We start from the raw sequence: 20,816 nt of genomic DNA, 5'->3' as shown, positions 1-20,816 counted from the left end.
ACTCACATTGTAAATTCAGAAGTGAAGCAGTGGATACACCTGCAAGTGGAAAAACAAGTCCAAGTGTACTATTCAACCAAAGAAATTGCCTACAGAGATAAGCAAAAATATTACTCTTTAAAAGAAACATCTATTTAGGTGACAACATTCTGGGTTACTGTTATTTGCTTATTTCTTGAGAGTTTTTATAGTCATTAATCAGAGCTTCTCTCCTTTGCAAGCCACTTATAACAGAAGAGGTTTCTATAGTAATATGTTCTTAGCACATGTAGGATATTCCTCCAGAGAAAGACAGCAAACACTATTTAATAGCATAAAATTAGTAGGAAAGCTAAGGCAAGTATTACAACTAATTTTTAATATTAACTGAATTGCAAGTTAGTGTCTCTTACTTTCTTGAATTCCAACACGCTCATTCTGCTCCAAAAGACAAAAAAGTTAAGAGGGGCTTTTTGAGCAGGGAGCAGTGATTTTCTCACCTGTTTCAATAACACTGTAGCTTCACAGCCATTTGAAGCCACCACAGGCCAGCTGACTGCTCCTCGCCCATCTTCCCCCACATGGTGCAACGACACATGTTCATGCTACATGAATCCATTTTTCAGAGCAGATCACATCAGGCCAGAATGGACCTTGTGCAACCACCAGCTCTGGCACAGTAGAGGTTCCTAACAGATTCACACCGCAGACATTTGCCTTGTTGCAAGAGATGGGGCAGCAGTGAGAGTGAACAGGACAGAGCTCATACAACCGCATGGTATTAAGACATGTATTTCAAACAGGTTTATGGGATGCATGCTCTTGGAAGATTTAAGGCTGCAGTCTCACAGTTACTTGGACTACAGGCTCACTTTCCAAGGCTATTCTTACTAGTGGTGTTCTGTAACACCATCATTTAAAGACTCACTCAAAAGCAGCAAAGCCTCTGACAAAAAGAAGCCACTCTACTTACAAAAGGATCCAATTCAATCAGTCATCATTCTTTCTTCAACTCTGCATTCCCTGACCACCACTTAATGCTCTCTGCCAGTTAGTCTCCTCCACCCACTTTACTGTTGAGTCCTTTTACCTCAAATAACTATTCATCCAGGAAAGTTTTCTAGACCTAATAAGACATGTCCCTTTGATTTAGATAGAAAGTAGTCAAGGAAGCTGATCTATGTAAAACCATACTAAATCTTGTCCATTCTGCAATGCTCAAGCTCAGATAAAACAATTTAAACCTGTTTTTTCAAGATGCTCTTTCACAGTCAACTTGTCTGCTTTCACTTACCATTCCCTTTAATTCAGCTGAATCACCACTGTGATTAAAGCTTACATTGTACATAACCTCTTTCATGAGGTCCCTCACTCATTAACAAAGTGAATTCTAAAATACAATCAGAAACCCACAAGGTAATCATCCGCTGGCTGCATCAAGTGCATTCATACCCTACTCACTCTCAGTAGCATTTATTGTTCATCTAAGAATCAAGTATTTTCCCCAGAATTATATTTCCTGAAAGTTTCTTGCTGCACATGTTGCATCTAATTCTGTTTCACTACATACTGTCAACAGAAGAGGCTGTGTCACTGGCTCTCCATCTCCAATGCTTTCCCTGAGGTCAAATATAGCTAGCTATTGCCTCTACTTGATCAGCAAACTGAAGTTTGGCATGGTGGGGCCATGAACTAGTTTTTACATTATGTCACCAGGTTCAGCCAACTCCCCAGCTGTCTGCCAACCACAGAAGGCAGAAGCAGTGGAGAACAGCCCCTCTACAAGACAATACAGTTACAGCAAGTGAAGTGTGCCCCATTAACACAGCTCTCTCCAGCCATATTCAAATCCAGCTATTGGAGGAGACATACCAGAATCACGGTATTACCACACAAACTCATTACAGTTCCTACCATAAAACCACATTTCCCTCCTAAACAGTGCATTTATTCACTCTGATACACATGCAAGCTGAAGGTAAGCAGACCTATTAGACTTTATTAAAAATACCGTCTTGAGATTATTCACAACAGCTGTTTCCTCTTCAAGCTAGAGGAAAACAGATGGCAACATAACAAGAGCTAGATAATTTTTAAAAATTAACTCTAAAACATGACACTTGTACAGGATGTCTTCCACTTATGCATCTCCAAATGGGATAGTAAAAAAAAAAAAATTATGCCAAATGTTATTTTGCTAGTAGAATATATAACAGCTTGATAGCATAATTAACATAGTAAAAAAAGGGCAGAACAAAGAATACATCAAATTGCATAGAAAAACTGCAGGTTGCATAGAACCCTAGATCACAAAGCTGTTGCTGTAGCTTCCCCACAAAAACAATCAGAGCATAGTTTATCTCCTCTCTCAAACACCTATAAAGCCTAACAGCATCAAGATAGTGCAATTACAGGTGCAGAGAATAGGGGTGTATCCTTTTTAATATTCATTAGCCACTTCAATCAGTATTTACAGGGATAGAAAACACCAAGAAAAATATTTAGTCATACTAATAATCCAGTGAACATAATGAGGGGATTTTATCTGTGTTGGTCTGGCATCAACTGCAGCCTATCAACTGCATTTCACGCACATTCCATACACTTAAGAGCAGAATTTAAGCAACTATAAATACATCACTATAACATTCTAAACATAGGTTGAGAGAGACCACATATTATTAAGCTACCACATGTTGAAACAACTGTTTAAAAGGTTCCAAAAATTCCTACCAAAACAGCAGTATTTTCAGACAGGCAGCAATGAATACTCAATTGTTGTTCCTTCTACAAGACCAATTTAGAGCAGAAGGAAAAATTTTGGACAGAAATGAAAGCTATGCTTCTGACCACCTACTTTAAGGAAACACAAAGCTTCAGGTAAGTGAAGAGTTTACCTTTTGTGATATGCTTAGGGCTGGAATCCAATATGCAGCAGACTCCTGAGCTACCACCCCAAGTTTTAGGATCTACTAATATCTATTAGACTCACATTTAGAGTAGTAAAGAAAATGCTACACTTCACCATTTTTCTGGGGAGACTCTTTCCTCAAAGGAACTACTCAGTTTGGTATATACGGAAGAACTTACAACATGCATCTTCTTTTTCCAGGCAGTAGTAGTTATTTATTTTAAAAAACATGAAGTAGTCTCTGCTGATCCAAACATCTTCCCAAACCCCACTGAAGATCCACAGAGAAATACTCCTATTCTTCTACTACATTAACATGCCAGGTATGAGACTCTACCACCTATTCTATCAACAGTTCTAAATAGCTAGAAATTAAATAACCAGAACAGTTAGACACCAGCTTTACAGCAACAGCAAAACTGGTCCAAAAAAACCTTACATTATATGTGTATCTATTCATATACCCTCTCACCAAAAAAATAACAACCAAAAAATGAAACAGACACATAAGTTGTGCCAGATGGCTAGCACATTTAGAAACAGAGATGGTCCTAAACTCATCTCTGGATAAACGCAACCATATGATTGACAGCATAACCCAAGCTATGGTCCCTGTGATTCTTCCACCTATAATGTTTAATTACATTAATTTGTAGCCAACGTGCCTCAAAACTGCAAAGCTTGTGATCAGTATATACACACACTGAAATACTGTTCTCCACAGTAATATATAGCAAATATATATAGCATATAATAAAATATACTACACATGTAACATTATTATCTCTATAATGCAATAATTATGTAATTATAATAATATTTTATCTTATATGTTCTATAGAGATATATGAAAACCCTACACTAAAGCAACTTTTAACTTTGAAACTCTGTTCAGCTGACATTTTAAAAACTTTAATTTCATTTCTGAAAGTACTTATTCTGTTGTTTTTTGATACAGCTTTATCTGAGTTGCAGAATTGAGGGCTTTTTCTTCTCCTAGCCAATCAAATATCATAGGATTCTAACCTTTAACTAGATCATAAGTATACCTGAAGTGTCTGGAATAGTGAAACTGTTTGGAGTATTAAAAACCCAAGCTGTGAAGAGAACAATTACAGAAAAAAGGATGTGTCCTTCCACGCCATTTTGTCTTTCTGACCTTCATTCTAAGGGTAGAAGATGACTGGATTTTGCAACTTGACCTCCACGTTATTCACTGTATTTGTGATCCCAAGCAGGACAGTGAAGTCTCAGACATGCTCATGTACTCTCTAGCTGTGACTGTATGAATCAACTTCCTCTATTTATGGAAAGCAGGTATTAAATTAACTCTTGCCTTGGCATTTATCATCTACAAGCTTCATTCTCAAATTCACGGGATATCCTCTGTCCAGCACAGTCTGTCATTCCAACTAAGTTGTGTAACTCCTGTAAGCATGGCTAACCAAAGTTGACACATGTCCACACTGTGGAGGAGAAAATAAACCCCACAAATCATTATTCTCTTGTGAATGATAAAATTCAAATACATGGTGTTGAGATCACCATTCCCCATTATTAGACCCACACCCAAACCTGTTTAAATGGTACCTCTTCCATTAGTTTGCTTCCTTTTGTAAAAGCAAAGTAGATGTAAATATATATATCCAAAATTTGTCTTGTAGATTAGAAGCTGTATTTAAGGACAGACCCTGCCTTGTTTTCTTCAGGAATCGGAGATAATAAATGCTGTCAGTCAAGCTTACATTCAAAAGGAAAGAGATGGGGCATATGTACAGTTGAGAACAGCAAAATAACCATGTAAAATAAATCTGCCAAAGAATCCAATTATATCATTGAGCTTTAACCAGTTACAGTGTACTCGTAGGAAGGAGAAGGACACCCATTTAACAACAAGCTTCCTTCCTCATCCCTTTGCTCTCTTGACAGATCCCCATTAAAAATGCTTTATGACAATCACCTATATCATGTAGGTTATCTAAACTAAAGTTCTCTCACTTGTTATCATTAAGAGGTGCAAATTCCCAACAGCTCACACCCAGCGGAAGATGTAGTACAGCTCCGTGGTCTTCCCAGCAGGGAGGAAAAAGCCACTTAACCAGATAAGCACGTCCTTTCAACTTCTCTCCACTTTTACCTCCTTGATGTACCCTTCAGCTCAAAGGAATACCTTGCTTAACCTAGACAGTGTCAGAATCAACACTGCACTAAAGTAGAAGAGCTCACACAAAACTCCAGTACTAACAGTAAAGCCACACTATAAAGGAACATTCAATAACTTATTGTACACTTCTCAGGAGTTTTCTCTACTTCTTAGTTCAGGGAAATCCTCTACCACTTTCTCTACATGACAGTTGTGAAAACCTTTCTTCCACCCTACCCTGCAACTGCTGTCTCCTTACATCTTTGCTTAACTTGATTCCCTGTCATCTCCCTGCTCTTAACACAAGCAAGATATCCTTAAACATACAGGAATGCTTGTTGTCCTGCAGCAAGGAATTACTAAACTCACACAGTGCAGACTTCATGTGCATCTTAAGTGAAGATAAAAAAATCTCTGAGCAATTTGACAAGCCTCAGATACATTTAATAGGATTCTCTAGTATTTTCTGAAGTGACTCTTCCCTGATACACAGACTACAATTCAAAATATTTTGCATGAGTTATCATTCAGCTTTCTGAAAAAAGATGAACACTGATAACTTCTAGTTCTTTTAACCAGAGAGAATTAAAGAGGAAGACTGAGGCACCACATGCCTATCTATAAAACACTGGTCATTACTGTCCCTTCTGTGGAAACAGCCCATTGCAAGCACTGCTGTTATGAGACACCACCGGCTTTCAAAGCAGCAAGAAACTCGAATACAAACAGAACCTTTTCATCTCAAGTCCAGGTCTGCAGGGAGAACCACTGGTTGAGCTCAGAAGCTAATTTTTACACAACTCTTCTGTCTGTTGCAAAAATTCCTTTAATACAGCTCCCACAGAAATAGCACAGAGAAGTCTAAAAAAAAAAAATCCTTCTGGGGAAGGGGGGAAGAAAAGAGACAGGAAACAAAGGGACATTACACTAATAGTTCTCTTCTACTAATCAGCAGAATAGTGCTGACATGATGTAAGAGCAGGCTTGCCACAGCCTGGAGAGAAGTAAGAACATGCACCAGAAACATCACAAAAATCGAACAGGGGTTTTCAAACCACAGAAAAAAGGAAGAAGAATAAATCACTAGATGTCATAGAATGAGAGCAAGATATTAGCCAAAATGCATGGATGAATAAAGGGACAAAACACAGCTGCAAAAGGTTAAAGAGGCTTCAAAAAATTTTACTTTCTTTCCATCCCAACAGTCCAATTAGCAATCATTGTTACATACTGTAGCAATAGCTGCCTAATACCTAGTGCCTCCCACACACTCCTTATCCACAGAGAGCTGTGGAAATACTTGCTTTCCAATGTTAAGTCATAGTGACTTCAAGAATCACAACGGGGGACTGGCCCCCCTAGCATACAGGATGTATTTTATTGCCACAGTTAGTGTTACAAAACACACAGCCCTATTTTCTGTTATTGCATCTGCACTTCCTCTTTTCACCCTTCAGGATTCCCACCATGGCTACCCCAGGATCAGGAACCGCAGAAGGTTTTAAGAGATAAAGGCTAGCCCAGACAAGATCTTACCGAAACATCGGTGGTGCCAGGGCCCTGAGCACAATCTCTCCCCTATCCCTCAGAGGTCTGAATGCCTCAGCTCAAGACCAGCTGTGACATAGCACAGCTGTGTAAGCTCAGAAGACAGCTCTGTGAGAAAGCACTGGAGGAAGCCTCACTAGGCACCTTTCTCCATTTCGGAGCTGCATTCCGGCTCCAACACTTGCCCTTGGACCTTGCCTGGGCTGTGTAGCAGGTTTGTCCCTGCCTGGCCATTTACCTTACCGATCCTGACCATGAACTGCTCACTTAATTTCCTGGTGTTACCTTGGACCTACCCATCGCTACAGACTTGTCTGGTGATCATCAGGCTCTTGGTTCACCCTGGTTGACAATCATGGACCTGCTCTGTTCTTGTTTGGCTACACAGGACTCCCCATTTTGTTGGCAAGATTGCCCTGCCTGCTTTGCTATCACACTCAGCTTCCAAGCCTGCTGTTCTTTACCAAGTAATCCACTTTGTGCTCCATGACAAGTGGGCCACGATGGTCTCACAGCTTAACAGAGCCACATTAAATTAATCTTTAGTTCATTCAGTTCTGCTCTAAATATTAGTAAAACACCCCCTACACCAGTAGGACACTGGGAGTTCTATTACTAAGGTCACAAGGACCACTGGAGTATTTAAGTAATCACTGCTATCTAAAACAGGGCTACACTTGTCAATGCTAAGCAAAAGGTTATATTTGAAACGTGACCAGCAGCTCTTCAGAAAGGTAAGCAACTAGAATACAAAACGGGATTTATTATTAAGGCTTTAGCAGACTTCTCTACATTGTTTAGACTCCAGGCAACTAGGGACAGAAGTTACTTGCACAAAACAGTGCTCTACACCAGGACTGGGACCTTTATGTGGTAGTGCAATGCTAAAAATTCCATTACTGCCCGTTCACAGAAAGGCAAAAACTGCTGTTAAACCCTCCAGAAGAACAGGAAGGGTCTGAACAAGCTCTGCTGGGAGGGGCAGGGGGAGGAGAGGTACATGGGGAAGAAAAGCAAAAGCAACAATTTAGTACCAGTTTCTTAATAATAGCTTCCTCCTTAGTTTCTATTCTCCAGACCCAAACAGTCACTAGAACTGTTCTCTGCTAAACTCTTTCTACTCCCCTCAAATGCTTCGGATGAAACAGCTAACATCAACTCAGGAGAAGTCAGCCTGTCCTGCAGATGTCCAGATGTCAAAATTAAGCACTACTACTTTAGAATGGGAACTTAAACAATTAAAGTCCATTAAAATCCCACAAAACAGAAATCAACATCTTTTCCAATCCTTGTGAGAGCTATTTGCCCTGGTAATGAATTTCACTTCCCCACTACTGGATATGCCACACAGGACTTCACTGCAAGAGCCCTACCATGTCCAGGAGGACACAGAAGGCATTTGACTCAAAGTGCAGATTGACAAGAACAGGATCTTGAAGGGAAGGAAACAAGACTTGGCTAGGCAGAGAAACACAATCCTGCTTGTCCTTCCCTGTCCCTTCCCCTAGCAGGGCTCTCTCACCACCCCCGGGCACTGCTTAACCAAAGCCAGTCAGTTCTGTCTCTACATACAGCTGGGAGAGTGAGGCACCTGCCCGTTATGTCTCAGCAGGGGGAAGACACATGGTGAATGAAGTAAGCAGGAAGAAAGACTGCCCCAGTGGAACAACAGTGCCCAATATGCCATTCAGATGTGAGATCCTTGCTGCTTCTACAAAATTACCTTCTAGAAAAATGTATAATTAGACTCAAACTGACACCGTGACTGGTAGATACTGTTTTCCTACCCTGTCCCCCACTTAAAAGACTCAGCCCTGGCTCAGAAAAGGCTGGAAGATAACTCAAAGAATTCCATTGTATGGTAAGGAACACAGTGAAAGAGCTCATTAACAGTGCTAGAGCAGGTTTTGAACTGAATGTATATATGTGCAGGAAGCCACGTATTCTACTACAGGGAGAGAATACAGAATAACTGCTCATTAGACAAGTACCACCCATCCCACAGACTGAAAGCAGCACAATGTTTTCCTTTTATAAGTAAGTATATATTCCTGTAGTGGCAGGAATTGTGTGTCCACAAAGGGATCAGATCAAGGTTACAATGGACAACCCTCATGACAGTAACCCTCAATTTCAAGTGTTTGACTCTGGAAGCTCACTGGATGCAGGGGTAGACAATGCAAGCCTTCCACATACTGGTTCCGCCTGCCAGGAATGTGAATGAAGACATAGTCTGATACCATAACGTCACAGTGAGACAAATACCGAGGCTGTCTTACAGGCAAAACAACAGCTATGCATTTCAGTGACTTTCCTAGATCAGGTTGTCTTTCAAATAATTAGTATAAAAACTCATTTATCATTAAGGTTAATTAGGCAATTAATGAACTGAAAAAAATTACACTTGAGAAGACTGTAAATTGAACTAAGTGGGCCAGGCCAAACTTAGTGTCTCATGTCTTTAAGGTTTGGGGCTGAACCATCCAATCTGGATTATCACAAGAGTACAAACCAACAGCAACATGATTACACTATCTACAGCTAAGCTGTAGCTGCTGATATGATTCTGGAGCCTGGGCATAACAAAAGACTTTTTAGAGGCACTACTAATGCCACAGAAGACTTAAGAGCAGCATCCTCTTGAGTTAGTTTTAATTCACAAAAGCCTCAACCTCCTTCCCTTTCTCCCCAAAAGCTCTCAATCACAGCCCTACAATAGAACTCACTTTACTCCCCAGTCAACAGTCAAGTAAGTGCTCTACTCCTCAAAGAACTACTTAAGCACACTTTGGACAATAAGCTATTTTGGTTCAAGAATTTCACTTTAATATCTGTTAAAAAACATTTTAAATCCTGATTAAATTAAAGCCAACCCATTGACTCAAAATGATGTTTTGAAGCTTTATATTGTCATCACCTTCATCCCATGCTGGCCTATTTTAGTGTTAATCCCATGTTCTCCAAAGAAAGCTATCACTCAACAGAGAGCACTGCAAAGCAAAAAAATCTAGCACACACTGGCTGGGCTATGGATCATCCTTCCCACACCCTGCTCCCCCTGCAGCTGTGAGGGCTCAGCCCTCCAGCACTGCTGGTCTCAGGTGTACCAGAGGGACAGAGAAGCAACAAACACCTTGTCAGGGGCTACTGCCCAACACCAACAGACTGGTTCTCCTCTTAAAGGATGTCTGCAGCAGGTGAGCTGCACAGACCCCACATGTGGTTCTCTAGATGTGTTCACCATAAAACACTCTTTTCTCCCTGTCACGCCCAGCCTCATTCACGGTACAAATTCTAAGTCTGGGGAAAAATTATCGAGAGGGTAAGACATCAAATAAAGAAGCATGAATCCATGTCCAAAACAATGACAAAAAGTAATATCAAATACATGCATGACACCTGCACTAGACCAAAACGCTCCATTGTGCTTTGCTGATGTCCAAACCCAACTGCCCCAAGACAAATATCCCCAACTCTATCTCCCACAGCCCGATACCCTAAAAGATATGTACACTGCAAAATACATCAGCATTTTCATCATGACACCAAAGACTACCAAATGCTTTACCTAGGATACAACAAAAGCACCCACACATCACCAACACTGCCTCCTCCAAGAGCACAAAGGGAACTAAAGCATAGCTACAAGGTCCTGCTTTGCAACTGACTCCATACTCTTAAGGGAGTGGGTGGCAGCTCCTGTCCCCATCTTGCATGCTAGGGTTCTGGAAAGCAGCAAGGGATCAGACCTAGCCAGGTACCCAGTATTTTCTCCAGACACATTCTTCAGATCACATTCTGAAGCACCTAGTTAACCTCTCACAGTACAAGAGGAGTTATGGCATACCTGCAGCCTGGCACTAATTCACAGACATGTAAGCTCTTATTTGGTTCTAAGCTCTTCTTGGGTGAGATACTCATGCACGATCCCATTTCATTCTGCTACTACGCATGGTCTGTTAAGCACAGTATTTGCTTCTACATGGTTCCCAACACAGTGTGCATGGTACTGCTGAAGTAGGGACCCCACCTTACAAGCATTTGGTACTTCTAGTTATTGCCAAAATCAAGCAGCCACCGCACACAAAAACAAAACCAAACAAACAAAAGACATGGAGTTTAACATGGTACAACTATACTCGAGTAAGATTTCATAGGACTAGGAGAAAACACACTTCCAATTCCAGAGATTCACTTTGCACAAGAAAGTAAATCCCATATTCAAAAGCATGAAGTACAAGTTACCCACAGGACTAGATTACCAGTTCCCATTACCAGAAGCAGGGCATCAGCATAACAAAAATGCGCAGGTATTATCAGGAAACTGTAATAATGACAACATATACAACATTTCCCGCTAGACTATTACAGTCTAACGGTTACATCTAATACTGGAGCTGACTTTAAAAGTCATGCAGTTAATATTTTTTTACTTTCAAACCCACAACTTTCTGGAACACAGTCACAGAAGCAGGTGTCAAAACACACTAATTATCAGCCTGTTAGAGCTTCACTTTTACTGAAGATATTTAGCTCTATTGCAACATCCCAAATTCCCCCAGGCACTTTTTATTGCCTGTCAAAAACTTCTGCCTCACCCTCAAAAACAGACAGTCGGGAGTATTGGTCTGAATAAAAATTAGCTCTCTTTTTTTTTTTTTCCCTTTCTACCTCAGTTTTGCTTAGTAGGCCTAAAAAAGCCACGGGGAAGTAGGGAGAGAATAAGTATACCACTTACACTATCTCGAAATCTAGTTCCTTCCAACCCTAACATGCAAGACCGATTTCCTGAAGTCCACTACAGGCACCACCCCAGAGTATACTCTATACTCTGGCTGGCTCTGTACTTCAGTATGAGAGGGAAAAGGCTTAACAGTTCCCCTAGCTTTAGTCAAGGGCAAATTTATGACCACTGACCACAACCTCCTTTCTCCATCATCATCTCTGAAGCACTAATAGCCTAAGCCTATTCTGCAGCAACTACCCAGAGCTCCTGTCTTAAAGTATTGTACACTGTTAGTGGGAACTCTAGTGTTCGCACTGGTCAAGCAGAATCACCCGGGGGCTGGTGACTGACAGTGTGCAGCAAAATTAACAACATGGAGCAATCTACAAACACAGGGTAAGATAACACAGAAATAAGAGTGATATTGGTCAACTCCTACCTTACATTTGGGGCAAGAAATGTTACCAGAGCACAAATACGGTTCTTTGGGTATCTTAAAACTTGACATTTGAATATTATGCAACATCAGCCAATGCCCCAAACATCAAATATCTACACTACAAAATTCAACTCCAAATTTCCATGGAGGTATGGATCACAGATCATTTGCAGGAATAGCTGATGGGTCCCTGCTGCTTATCTGCTGAGGAATACTTTACACAAAAGTCCAAACTTAACCATTATGTTCATGGTGGCAAAATGCAACTCCTCCTGATCTCAAGAAGTGAACTAGGTTAGAGTTCATGTCCCAGTGCTGCAGGGAAACATGGGCTGAAGGAGGTCTCTAGGACCAGACTTAGTCTAAGCTACTGAGAATTTGCATAGATCAAGAGAAGGACTTTACTGACAGTCAGTGCAAGGCACAAAATTTATGCAAGCACAGCTCCTCTCTGATTTGAGCAGAGCAGGTGCAAGTTTTATAGAACCTTTACTACCTCCCTGAAAGAGAGCACAAGACAGCCTTAAAATAACAATAATCACCTACAGAGCAACATAACTCATTTTACCAAATTCTCAGCCACACTGAGCAGTACTGTTACTTTTATATAACTGCAGAGGATCCGAGAACCTTGGGAAAAAAAATTTTCAAAAAAAAAAAATAAAAAATGTGTGCTATCTTGTACTGCACCCACGTGATCTGCTGAAAGATTTCAGACAACTGCTGGAGTTTCACAGTACTGCCACTATTTTTGCATACTTTGTGGGAAACAAGTAGCACTTCCCCTGGTTTCCTTGTAATGCATGGAACAAATATAAGGTGCAACTACCTATATGCACAATCCTTTTAGAGTAATCAATTACACAGTTTCTGTTAGGGACACCTGAAGAACAAAAAACTCAAAAGACGACAAGCAACTGGAGTCAGCAGATCTGAAAATCTGATCTGTAAAGAAGTGACAAGTCATTCCTTGCTTCTCCTCTGCTAAATTGCATTAAAAGAGGCAGCTAAAAATGAGATATTTCCCCCAATATTAATTTCCCCATGAGAGCAAATGCTGCCATTTCAGAGATATTCCACAATTCAAAAAATGGAAGGGAAAACAGCTACTGCATTTATTAAAAAAGGAAACAATGCTTATAATGCAAGGCTCATCTTAATAGCAGGTGTTTTGAGGAGAAGCTTTTGAACATGTACTGAACCACTACAGATCTTCTATGACTACAGAAGGCATGTAGAGAGCAAAGCTACTTTCTCAGAAACAGCACTCACAGTTGGCAAATGACAACAGAAGAGCCAGCCACTGGACTATGAGAACCTCGAGTTGTTCTGGAAAACTTGGGCCAGCCACTCAGATACGTAAGCATTCATAAAAGCACAACTTTTTCAGATGTTTTGTTCTTAGAACAAAACAGAATCTTGCAAAAAATAAAAGCAATTCCATTAGATCACTGCATCCCTTCTCTTTTTTAGTGACTATCAGGGATCTGCAACAATGCAATCCCAACCAGTAAGTCTAACATAAACATTGCTAGTTTGGAGGGGATGGATTGGTTTTGTTTTAGACACACACAACTCTCACATTGTGTCATACCGTCAGAGCTCAATTTTCCAAGGTTGTGTTCAGATGGTCTGTGTAGCAGTCACCAGCTTTTCAAACCAGAATCTAAAAGCAACGGTAGGATGTCACACCCTGTGTGTCCTGCAAAATAGATCTAATTTTCCATTACAAACTGGTGATTGTTCCTGGGCAGGGGGAGGAGGGAGAGAGAATGGGAGACTAAGAAAGGGAGCTTTTATACTATCTACCAGATTTTTCTTCTCTTTCTACCATCCTCCTTCCTACAATTCTACAAGTTGAATGACCGCCAGAAAAATCAACGAAACTATTTTTCATTGAAATATCAAAACAAGACACATGAGAAGCTTCATGATACAGTTCAATTACACCGTTAAACACCAGGAACATATAACCACCTTTAAGGACTGACTAAATGCTACAAAACACACATCTTAGAAGAAGATACCAAGAGAAACAGCTTTCAGAATGCCACAGTGTAGTACTGAATGGAACAGGAAATGAGGAACAAAGAAAGGAATTTCATAGATTCCAGATGTACTCTAACACCAGCTGGGAAATACAAGCAAGAATCAACTAAAGCCTTGTAAAAGGCTACCACTAACTGTTTTCCTCTAGAGTTCTTGAACAAAAGTAAGTAGCTGTAAACAATCTGTAAACAGAAATATTTTTAGAAGAAATTGGAAACAGTAGTAAAAATAAACTTCTTCCCCTCTCTCTTATTTTTAAGGCATTTAAAACCCAGCCATCAATGCATCTGTGTTTTGGAGTTGCTTTTTTAATTATAAGAACTCTGTATAAGCAGCCATAACAGAAGCACAACTGTAAATAAAGTTGTCAGTTTTTCAATACTTGGAATAGTAAACCTGAATGAAACTTGAAAGCAAGGAAAACCAAAACCAGTAAAGTTGGTTTATAGTATATGACTCCTGTGTAACTAGAATTGAATGGGAATTTAAATTTGTAAATTGCTAAAAACCAAGTTATCAGTCACTCAAAAGCTTTGTTCCTACAGCTATAAATTAAGAAATTTACCACTCTAGGTTAAAAACCCTGGAAACAGAACTCCTCCATAAGTTCAAGCACCCTTCTGCTCCCTGTGTAACCCAATGTCTCCAGCATTTTAATGTTCCTTTTCTGAAACACAAACTCAGGCCTTTCAACGCAAACTTCTTTTAAATGGATTTTGAAATCTCCAAGTAACAAGTACAGTGACAGATAGACAAGTATATTTCCTCCTACGGTCACTATAAAAGATGAAAAGAAAGCTTAAAGCATGCATCTTATGGAACACAGACCTGCATTAGTAGAAAATTACCCCTCCTCCCATAATTGCAGAAATAGGCGTTCTTCCCAACTTCGAGGCTTTTCATGAATTTGTTGCATGTGGCAGAATTGAGACATTTCATCTAACGTTCATCCACCTACTACCAGCTTATAAAAGTAACGTACATTAGTATTTATGCAAATTAAACACTGCATCAAATGCTACCTGTTCAAACCTACCAGTCATTCATAAAAAAGTGAAACACTCTTCCTCTTACCATCACACCATACTAATCTATTTTAGCTAATGGTGATGGAGTCACACAGCTACACACCCCAGCAGGTAGGGAACGGTAAGAGATTCAGATGTTGGGCTAATGAAGGAATCTTTCTTTTGCCCCTGTGCTCCCCGAGAGGTAATAAGAAGCAAACACAGCAGTCTCTAGTCAGGTAGGAAAAAGATAAGACTTCTGAGGTCTGGAATGAAAACTGAAGAGCAGAACTCTTAATCTACCTCAGCAGGCAAGTCAGACCAGGCTGTAAGTCTTCAATATCTGTGCTCTTTCCTCAACAGACCTCAAAAATACAGATACACTACATTTTTTCCCTTTCAGACAGAAAAGGGGAAAAAAACCCAAACAAAGCCCTCCAACTTTCCACTGAATCTTTAAAGTGTTTTACACTTGGCAATGATCCATGAAAAATTTTGAGAAACAAAAATAGGGGAAAAAAAAAAAATCCAGTTCATAATTTTGAAGCTCACATCTCATTTTGCAAAACTTTCACCCAGAAAGTCTTCTATAGGAGGAAAACAACATGTGAAGTTTCAGGGAAGTTGCTTTCCCTTGGTAGAGGTTAGGATGGGAGAGGAAGGAAGTTAGATTTGTTTTGTTTTTATTCCAAAACAAAGCTTTTAGTTGGATCCTAAATTCAGTCACCAGTCCACTACGCTGAAGAAAACAGGCACTGCCAAAGAACAGATACTTTTTAAGGTTTAATACACGATGATAAAATCAGAAGGTAGGAGAGCTATTCAGAATGTGCAAGTCTGTTAAACTGAAAAGCTGTTCATAAAATACAACCTGTTATTAACTCAAGCGTCTCCTTGATTTAACCACAAAATAGATAAACCTCTGGTACTAGAAGGTTTTAAAACACAACTTTAAGATACACTAGTGCATGTTTTAACCACTGACATATGCCTTAGGCGACTTGCTCTCCAGATGCATTAACAGTCCACTGGCACACACGTTCATTTTCCTTCTACATAATTTGGCTTAACATTTGTTGGTCTGAAATCATTATGAGTAATACAACTGTCTGATATTTACATCTTTTATAGTATTCACCAAACACTACAATCCTCTCTCGTTATTCTAGGGTTCTTGCTCTCACACAGGGAAACTGTAATATTTATTCTCCAAAGACACCAGTTTGTAGAGGGTTTTCTCACAAGTGAATTGTCGTAACATGAGATATTAAGTAACCCCAAGTGGATTTTGCCTCGTCCTTTCCCCCACTCCCTCCAAGACAAAAACTGCTACATGAGCTACTCAAAGACTTAATTCAGCTCTCACAATAGCGTAACTATTGGCTTCAACAGAATTATTCACAATTTACACTCCTGTAATGGCGATCAGTCAACCCTTTATAAGTCAGAGCCTAAGAAAGGATAGAGGGAATACCTGAAGTTCTATTTGCAGTCTATAGTGTTTGTCTGCTCTAAGAATTTTAACCTGATGTATACTTTAAAAGGTATTTTAAAAGTTTTTTTTAAATTGTATTTTCTAATCTTGCTGCATGCAACACCCTTCAGTGTTTGCATAAGGTCTTCCTTAAATGGGCGCATCAGTGCAGTAAATGGCTTTGTATGATAACAGAGTGTTTGACAGCATATCTGCTATTAGAAATCTTGCTGTGATGCAAAGAAAGGCGAGGGGGGGTTCTGTTTAAGCATGAACATGATAATCACCATGAGGTGCCTCAGCTTTAGAAGACGTGTGTGATGGAGAAGCAAGGCAGTGTGTGTGAGTATTAATCAACTAATACCAACTAAAACACCTAAACTTTCATAAGCAGCTAAGGCTCCTGAACTGCGTGTGAGATGCAAGTAGTTCTCAGATGGAAGGTCAGATACAGATACAGTTTGACAGATTATCCTCTTGGTCGTCTCACTGGAGTTTTAACATTTGTTTTCCAGAGCAGCTGACCAAGCCAGTATGTATCGAAGGCTAACAAATACAGCATCATCAAGAAAACGTGTACTATAGGAGTGGATTGAAGACTGCAGAAAGATTCAAGCAGCCTCATGAGACTGCCAGTACACAGACATGAAAGCAGGGGATGCACCTGCTCTTCCCCCCTTGTCTGATTTCCCGTACACACATGCTCCCAGTCAAGCTCTTGATACTTGTCCAGAGACAAGTCTCACGTTCACTTGAGTGCACAGATTCAGCTCACTAAAATGGAAGAAAACTAAACCTGACAAGAAAAGTAAGTTGCATTCTTTGGGCCTGCTTTGCAAATTGAACTGGATTTTTTTTTTGTTAGCAGAGGAGCATCAAGTCAACAGACACCAATCAGGTGTTTGAGGTGAGGCGTGCGAAGAGTATTTCATAGCTGGGAGCAAGATGAGTAGGGAAGAGGAAAAGCAAGACCTGCCTTTTCAGCAGCAACAAGCTATTAATTTGGGTTAGCATATCATGATGCTATGCCTTGGACTGCACCTACAAGCACAGAATCACAAACCAACACGTGAAACATGGAGGAGAACAGCATCAGGCAGAACAGAGACATAAGAACACTGGAAGAGAAGCTAATATTGGCATCTACCTAACCGAGTAATTTCAGAAAGAGAAATTTCTTTTCAACCAATAATAATAAAATGAAAAATAAAAAAAAAACCCCACACACAAAAAACCACCAATTAGTTTAAAGAGTAATTCAGTGCAATGAAAAGTTTTCAAAAGCATTTTCTGGAAAACTGTGGAGTTAAGATATGCAGCACTTGCATAACGTCCTCACGTAAGAGCATTTGGTACTTTGACCAGCAGATAATCACCTCAATAAGAAGACAAAAAAACCACTATTAGTTTTCATGAGAGAGATTAGAGAACATTTGATTCAAATGTACTAATTCCAAAAGAGGACAAAAAAAACCTAGAAAGATTGCTTCCTGTCATCAGAGGCTCAGAGCAGACCTGCTTAATGGTTTCAAGTCCTGTGAATTTACCTTACACACTCTAAAAGCCAAGTCACATTGTCTTCCATTCTCATATATGAATCATGTTTTACTTAAAAGAAAGCTAAGTTATGGATACTTTGATGTCAGGCTGGCAGGCCCAAACACGAGCATCTCCCACATCTTCAAAACTAAGTTCAGTGAAGTATTTTCCACTGCTACCTCTGTTTCCTTCTCTGACTTGCAGAAACTGTACTTTGGTCTCCATTTTTGTTACAGCCATGGCTGTTCCTGACAGCCCACAAACAGTCACAGCACTCCTCCTCAAGAAACAGCACTGGTCCCAGATCTTTTCCATTCAACACACTGAACACAAGCCGGTCAGAACACAACCACCACCAAATTTAGCAGAGTTTGAAATACTGAACCAGCGGTGAAAAATCTGCATAAGCTATTCTGCACCCTCCACAACCTGCCAGACTTAAGCCTTAAATAGCATTGCAGTCAATAAATAACAACATAAGTTGCCACTTTATTTTACCTACGCAACATCAGTTTAAACTGTACTTGTCAACTTTTTAACGTGCAGAAATGATCTTGAGAAGTCTTCAATATATTCAGTGTGAGATGTGAATAACTTTTCTCCCTTTACTTGTTTGTTCACTAACTTTGAAACACTAGAAAAATCATTGTTATCTTTACAAGAAAGATTTTACACTTCCTAAATAATAATTTTCTATTTTTTATATATATATCTATATATAGATATATGGGTACCTGGGAAAAATACTCTCATTCTAAAAATATCTATTCAACAGCCATATGCCCAATTTAAATGGGGATAAATCCTTTTACAGTATTATGCAGTTAGCATACTTAGTCATACTTACTTCTACAAGTAACCACTTAAGACAAGGCACTAAATCCCAACAGACAACATTAAAAGGGACATCTTCTCAAGGCAAACTGGATTTCCCTGATCAATTTTAGGTTTATTAGACTTCAGGGAGGCCTTAAGTTTGTCAGAGACAAGATAGTTCCTCTTTAACCTTACAGAAATGCAGAGAGGCATCTCTCAAACATTTATTCCATATCAAGTTTAATGGTGGAAGGGCAGTAAATATCTTCTCCTGGCAATTGGCCTGCTTAAACACTAGTATACTAGCACTTAAGTGAACACTCTGCCTGACTTCACCCAAGACTCTCTGTTTCCCAAGGAAAAGTTCAGTTGCTTTTGCAGTGTCTTAAACTGTGTATCTGTGTGAATTAATAAAGAAGGCAAAGCAAAATCAAGAGTCAGAGAGACGGCACAGTCTACAGACCAACAATCCTTATCTAGTCAACTGGACCAACACAATGTAAATGAGGTTTTTTGACTTCTGAGAAAATGGTGGGTTTACCCTTTGAACGGGGTAAACTGTGAGCGGAGCACCAATCCACATCAGGTAGTAGCAAACCTTTATCTTCATGCTTCTAATCACAGTGCTAAGCAGAGACTACGTTGCCAGAAGTCCCCCATTTTACACTATGACCTCAACACCTGTAATCACAAAAGGTCCACCCCTGGCCCTTTCTAAAGATGATAAAAGAGCTTTAGAAGTTTACGAATGCCTTAAATTGCAACAAGCCCTCACAGTGTACAAGTGGACCGTTATGATCTCTGAGGTCAACAGAAGGATGAGCAAAAGGTCCTCTTCATTATATTATGGCCCCTGGCAGTCTCTTGATGTGCAGTATCCTCCTATCCCAATTATATTCCAAAACTATGAGGCAGTTTAACCTCTACAACAAGCCCTGCTACTGCTAGGAAAATACAGTTTTAGAGCACAGCCTAATACTCACAGATACAAGAGTACTAGATTTCAGAGACAGGGAAAGCTTGTTACTTTACATTGAGAATCCACAAATGAGCTGTTTCTTTAGGTTTTTCAAGTATAAATAATTTCACAAAGTAAAATCTGGCAGAAAGTTATCCACTAACCAGTCCATAGCTCTCCACAGCAGAAATGCAGGCTTTTATTTTTTCAACTGAAAGTTTAATAGTTGATACCATTTAAGGAGAAAAAAAAACAGCAATTAAATACAGTATATTTATCAAATATTATTAACAGTACAACACAAGTCATGTTGTCAAGCAGAAGGACTCTCTTTGTAGTTTTTCCAGCCAATCATCAGCCATAAAGCCTTATGTTGTTTCCTTTCAGGTTTTGAAACACTGACTCATGGAAATATCAGCACAGCACACTTCCTCAAAGTGGCAATCTTATAGGAAGTGTTTGTTTAGTCTTATATGACACATTGTTTTGTTTATGTATAAGGGATTCCGGTAAAAATAATTTTCAATTAAGGAAAAAAAGACAAGAGGACAACAGTTTCAGTTATGGGAAGCCAAAATAAATCAATTTCAAATAGACATTTGAACAGTGCATTCATTAGCACAGATACTACTTTTTTCCTTTTTACTGTATAGTAATTCATTGCAACAGACATGAGCAGAAGCAACCAGGCACTGCTTCTTTCAATTCAACAAACCACAAAAGAAACCAGAAACTGGACATGAGGCAGCACAGTAACAATTCCTCTTAACATTGCTACCCACAGTGACAGAGTTCATATCGTTGCTGCATAACTCCAGTATCTCAACAAGACTTTTTTTGGAATTGACACATTATTGGCAGTGCAACCGAATGAGGGAAACACAGGTTCCTAAGATTCTCAAGGGTTCACATTTTCAATAGGGGAAACAGATGGCTCAAACCAAATCCAAACATGACTAGAAACAACACTACTAACACTACGCAGAATGGGGAAGCACTTAGGGTAATTATATCCCAGGTCTCCATCTGGCTAAATATGGCTGATTGTATGCAACCCATCAGTCTCAAAAGAACAAGTTACACCAGCAGTAGAAAACACCTTCATCTACCTTCAGCTTCTTTGAAATAGAGGACAAGACCCAGCCATACAAAACATTACATTAGAGCATTCAAACATCTCTAGCTACAGATGTTCCGCACGGCCTGAAGCCTCTGAACTGCATTAGC

The 20,816-nt window shown here is 39.7% G+C and overlaps 1 protein-coding gene across 4 annotated transcripts in view; it reads right to left on the bottom strand.

Annotated features, from left to right (window-relative positions):
• RASA3 (RAS p21 protein activator 3) overlaps positions 1–20,816 on the bottom strand; it is a 178,440-nt gene that overhangs the window by 111,559 nt on the left and 46,065 nt on the right. The gene's annotated exons all lie outside the window — the stretch shown is intronic.

The sequence above is a fragment of the Strix uralensis genome, chromosome 2 (genome assembly GCF_047716275.1).
Source record: "Strix uralensis isolate ZFMK-TIS-50842 chromosome 2, bStrUra1, whole genome shotgun sequence".
In the NCBI taxonomy this organism is placed as follows: Eukaryota; Metazoa; Chordata; class Aves; order Strigiformes; family Strigidae; genus Strix; species Strix uralensis.
This window is presented reverse-complemented; position numbering and strand designations above follow the sequence as displayed.